This window comes from Moschus berezovskii, chromosome 1 (assembly GCF_049115385.1).
Source record: "Moschus berezovskii isolate FMDL1 chromosome 1, NW_MosBer_1.0, whole genome shotgun sequence".
In the NCBI taxonomy this organism is placed as follows: domain Eukaryota; kingdom Metazoa; phylum Chordata; class Mammalia; order Artiodactyla; family Moschidae; genus Moschus; species Moschus berezovskii.
This window is the reverse complement of record NC_142460.1, coordinates 110583668-110589715: the sequence shown is the minus strand read 5'-3', so window position 1 is coordinate 110589715 and position 6048 is coordinate 110583668. Positions and strand designations below refer to the sequence as shown.

The window sequence follows — 6048 nt, the reverse complement described above, 5'->3', positions numbered from 1 at the left end:
GACAGACAGACATTATGTGCTCTCTGATGGAAGTACAAAATAAAACCTACAAAATAATCTTTGTTGTTAGACACTAAAACACAATCTCATTATTTATAGATTACATATTTATAATTTCGCCTACTCACAAAAATGTGTTTGTAACCCCAAATCAAATTAATGCTTTTGCAGTTATTCATGGACATTCACAGAGTAACAAAGTATTTGTGTCACCTAACACAGAAGATCCAGCTGAGGTTAAACAAGGCAGTGGTCTGCTTTCTTGTTTCAGTTTTCATGACTGTGAACAAGAGGCCTTTCCATGGTCAATTTAGTGTCACATTTTCATACTTTTTGTGGGTGATTTTCCTATTCAAAACAGCCCGCAAGTGTAGTGCTGATGTGACTTGTTGAGAAAATACATTTGTTAGATATGCTTCATTTAGGCCTGACTTATAGTATTAATAGCTGTGGGCCATGAGTTCAATGCTAATGAATCAATATTTATTAAATAAGATGCCTTTAAATAGAAACACACATAAACAAGGTTATGTATTGACTAGTTGATGAAAATCTTGTGACCAGAAGCTCACAGAATCCTAACTCAATCTGGCATTTACCTGAGGAGCAATGGTTCAGTGGTTATTAATTCAGTTTTAACAGCAACTTTATAGAACAAAACTACCCAAATAATGAGAACCAACTGTATAACAAATGTAATTCTATGATTTCGTATTTCCACACTTTGATCTTGTAGAAAATAATTTTCCAGTCACCACTTAATGTTGTCCTTAAATAGCTATCTAATCCATGTATATAAAATACATCATATATGCACTTATAAATGTATATGTAAAGCTTACAAAACAAGTTATTCTAAATCATAAAAAAAAACAATTTACTGAATAACAAAGTTATATGACTCTAGACTTGGTTCATAGAATAATCTGGGGAGTTGAGCAGTGGATAAGGATAGATGAAACAAGACTGGTTATAGTTGAAAACCATTGAAACTGGGTGAAGATATATGGAGCTTCATTATACTCTACTCATAAATGTTTAAAATTTTCCCATAATAAAAAAGTTATTAAAAATAGAGCAAAAATAAAATAGGGATTTCGAGAGGCAGTCATCAGAAGTTAACAATTTTGATTAAGATGTTCAGGAGAAGTCTTGTTGAAAAGATGATATATTTTTTTTTTAAATGAGAAAGTTGGCCATATAGAGAGTTGGAATGAAAGCAATTTCAGCAGAAGGAACAGTCAGTGCAAGGTCTGTGAGGCAAAGTATATCCTATATATTCAAGGCGTTGCAAAGAAACCAATGACCAGTGAGTGGAAGAGAGGGAGCAGGAGATGGCACTAGAGAGGTGATGGGAAGTCAAACCTGTCCTTGTAAGGGCTTTGACTTTTATTCTGGATTGGCTGGGCAGTCACTGGAGGATCTTATGCTCATCTGGCCTCTGTTCATTCTAAACTCTAGACTGTGAGGAATCTGAAATAAAAGCAAAGAGACCCAGAACATTGCAGCAATCCAAGTAAGAAATGATGGCAACTAGGGCCATGGGTGGTAGTAGTGGAAGTAGTAATAAGAGGTTGATTCTAGATACATTTTGAAAGTAGAGTTAACAAGAGGACCAAACAGTTGAGTGTGGGAGATGAGAAAAAGGATCAAGATTTTAGACCTCAGGAACTACACTTGGGGGGCATTTTAAACAGCAAAATCACCCAAGAAAAGTACAAAAATGTGATGCTCGTAAACTCATGCGGAGAGGAAAATATTTGCAAAATACTGATGTATCCACCATTAGAGATGATTTAGTTATGTCCAGTAAAATATTTACATGAGTACAAATAACATCTGCTGTTTGTTCCATGTATGCTACCCAGTTCACACACATGACACATTCCTTTCAATACTCACAGCATATCTGAGGCTCAGGGGGTCAAGAGGCTTGTCCTGAGACACTAAGCAACTCAAGGACAGAGCTCAGCTGCAAAACCAACCAACATTTCTCTGGGCACCAAGCAAATGCCTTTTCCAGAATAACTCATTTGTTTGAAAATAAGTATTTTAAGTATGGCAAAGAAGATAACTTTCAATTAACAAAAACAATTAAATAGGAATACCCATCTCATGCCAAATAAGAGGACTCAGTGTTACTTGAAAGATAGCTTATTTAAAAGAGTTAACCATTTATATGCCACAGGGCCACACTGAATGTTGACTTTGGACATTAAAAGGGCCTGCTTCCAATTCTGCACTTGTTTTGCTAGTCTAATACTCACACATTCACGCCCTCTCAGGCTTGCTTGTCTTTCTCATCAGAGAACAGCATGTACTCTCCTTTCTGGACCTTGCCACTCTGCAGCTAAAGAAAAATGTCTAAGACCAAGCCCCGAGAGCTGCAAAAGCACCTGATACAATACCAGTGGCTCATCCACCTCTGCCCATGGGAGGGCTTGATGGATGGCTCTGTATGACATTCAGAATGGGCATCAAATCTCAGAAAAAGGGTTTTGAACAGAGCCTCTTGGATACACAGACTAGGCAAGTTCCTGGTGGACTTATATCAGTTGTCAAGAATAAGTTGGAAGTTCTGGGAAAGGAATAACACTAACAAAGTATTAAAAATAAAAAAAGAACTAACCAAGAAAATTTAATATTTTTAATTAATTGATGTATTTGTACCAGACAATAAACTGTGATGCTTGAATGTCCCTGACCAGGTAAATATAAAAGAAGTTTGTAAAATGATGACAGAAAGGCTGTCAGCTATTACCAAAGGATGGTAGGAACTGAGGTAAGACCCGGGCCCAGTTTATTCCCCTCTCCAAATCTGTTACCAAATATTGTTACAGTAATAGCGTTATGGCAAAATTTAGCTCCAACTCCGCTCCCAAATCAGGTACCTAATGCTTCTAAGCATTTTGCATTCCAGAATGCAGGACACTAAAACTGCTTTTCTTTACACTGTAATGAACTACTCTCTAAAAGACTTCAATTTAGGTCTCAAACTTCAATTTAGGTCTCAAACTTCCTTATCACAACTTTCTAGGAAATGTTTCTACAGTCACTACAGTACATTGTTAGGGGGACAAAAATGAGACTAACGAATGACAATTTTAAAATTTGTCTGTGACACAAAGCATTCACTCAACAATCATTTGCTGCCTAAATCCCATGTGCTGGGCATATTCTGGACACCTAAACAACAAATGTGACTGTGATGTGGTCCTTGCTCTCAAGAAGTTTCCAAAGTTGTGGTGGAAACAAAAAATTACAGTTTTATATGAAAAGAACTATAATCGATTTAGGCATAGTGGTTTGAGGGAGCTGGACAGAAAGTGTGAGCTGAGAGTGGTGCTGATGTTGGAGACGACAGGATTACTCAGGATTAAATTATAATTCTTCTACTAGGTACATCTCCAGTCCCATGACTTTTGCCAATGAAACCCAGGATATTCACACTGAGGAGGGCTGTGTAGTATGAAATATCCACATTTGCTGATAAAACTGATAGTAAAAACTCAAGTAAATGCTTACTGATTGAATTGCTACAAACTCACAATAACATCTTCCCACCAAGAAATCAGAGGACACTGGTGATTCTATTGATCAGTAAAAGTCAAACCACTGGCATTAATTCCTTAGTATTTAATCTCCTTCCCAGCAAATGCTCCCCTCCATCGTTCCTCATCTCGATGAATGACACCACCACCCAAGGCAAAACCCTAGGAGTAATACTGACAGTCTCACCCTCAGTCTTTGTCTCTAACCCAATACCAAGTCTGCCCTCCGGTTTCGCTCCCCACCTCTTGGTTCCAGCCACCAGGACCACTGGCCTTATAACCTGTCCACATCCACTATTGGTCCTCCTCCATCAGCCTATTCTACTTTTTAAAATCTGTAAAACTGATGTTTTCAAATTTTAAATCTGATCTAACTGCTCACTTGCTTAAAACTATGACTAACCCCTCATTGCTTTCCAAGACCTTCAACATAGCCCCAAAGTCCTATGTGATCTGGCAGCTTCAAGTTGTACTTCATTGTTTGCAATGAAGTGCTCCTTCACTGTTTGCGCTATAACCCACTGGTATTCTCCATCTTCTCCAATAATCCAAACTTAACCCTGCCACAGGGGCTTTTCACAACCTCTCTCCTCTGTCTAGAACTGCTGCTGCTGCTACTAAGTCACTTTAGTCATGTCCAACTCTGAGACCCCATAGACAGCAGCCCACCAGGCTCTTCTGTCCCTGGGATTCTCCAGACAACAATACCAGAGTGGGCTGGCATTCTCCAATGCATGCATGCTAAGTAGCTTCAATGTGTCTGACTCTGTGCAATGCTATGGACAGCAACCCACCAGGCTCCTCTGTCCACAGGATTCTTCAGGCAAGAATACTGGAGTGGGTTGCTATTTCCTTCTCCTCTAAGCCCAGCCCTACTTTAGACCTCAAGTCCCATTTCATTTCCTAAGAAATTTTCTCTGGCTTTTCCTTGTAGATCAGCCCTTCCTACTCCCTAATGCTTTCCCTCTCACAACTCTCAGTGCCTTCCCTTCACTGGAATATCATGTCTGTATCAATTACAGCTTCTAATTTTATACTTTGTGATTATTTGAATAATATCTGTCCCCCATCCTCCCCAGACTCTAGGCATCATAATATGGGACCATATCTAGCCCATGGTATGCCTACAGTAAATATTTTCTGAACCACTCTATCTGTCAACATATGGAAGGTGATGAAAGCTCACAGCAAGTTTCCATACACAATTTCCAGTGATCAATTGATGTGCAGTAATGCTTTTGAACTGTGGTGTTGGAGAAGACTCTTGAGAGTCCCTTATACTGCAAGGAGATCCAACCAGTCCATTCTAGAGGAGATCAGTCCTGGATGTTCATTGGAGGGAATGATGCTAAAGCTGAAACTGCAATACTTTGGCCACCTCATGCGACGGGTTGACTCACTGGAAAAGACTCTGATGCTGGGAAAGGTTGGGGGCGGGAGGAGAAGGGGACGACCGAGAATGAGATGGCTGGATGGCATCACCGACACTGTGGACATGAGTTTGAGTGTACTCCGGGAGTTGGTGATGGAAAGGGAGGCCTGGCATGCTGTGATTCATGGGGTCGCGGAGAGTCGGACACGACTGAGCGACTGAACTGAACTGAACTGAAGTAAAAAGTCATAAGGTATATGGTGTGTGCATGAAGGGGCCTCTTGATTGGAAAAATGTCCTTAGATAACAGAAAAAAAGTTATACATGCATGCATGTTGGGGAAGAGGAGTGCAAAAGTACTGAGGACCAGCTACTTCCATAGCCTATAAGCTGGGTGACTTTAGGATATGTCACTTAACCTCTCAATCAGATTTCTCATCTGTGAAACTAGAAGTAAAAACACTTCCCTGCCCACCTCACGTGAAACGTTGAAGGAGAAGCTTCTATGACAAAGTAAAAGATCTCTACAAAAGTAATTATCATATAGCAATGGAAATATTATCTTATTTTCACTATTTGAATGTTTCAAACCATTTACCTCTGGGGATAACTCCAGATATTTTTCCCTTGCAGAGCTAATGCCTTGTCCAGATGGACAGTTTAGGTCTGACCAAATTTTCCGGTGAATCACTGTGGCTGGAGGAAGCTCTCCATAGGGCAGGTGCCACTTCACAGGACATTACCCTTTCCAAGCATTCAAGAGTGATTGGTGAATACAGTTTCTGAAAGTGGAGAAGCTAAATCTTTCTGACCTCCAAACTCATGCATCCTTCGGAAAGCAGAGTGCTATTGAAACAAAGTCAAGAGGAATGAAATGTTCTTTAAAAAAAATCAAATGCTTACAGAGACAGGCAGATAAAGGTGAAAGGCAACCTGGGTTAGGGGCTAAAGACACCACAGCACACCGGATAAGAGGGGACTACACAAAATTTTGTCCAAACCAAAGAGAAGAGGGATGTTACCCATAATTATGCTAAGAAAATTAGCACCAACCAGGCTGTGCCAGGCAAACCAGGACATGCAGTTATTCTGACTAGGCAACAGGCCTGCTTGGCTCCAGTTAAC

The 6048-nt window shown here is 39.9% G+C and overlaps 1 protein-coding gene across 2 annotated transcripts in view; it reads left to right on the top strand.

Moving 5' to 3' along the window:
* KCNMB2 (potassium calcium-activated channel subfamily M regulatory beta subunit 2) overlaps window positions 1-6048 on the top strand; it is a 318093-nt gene that overhangs the window by 221465 nt on the left and 90580 nt on the right. The window lies entirely within an intron of this gene.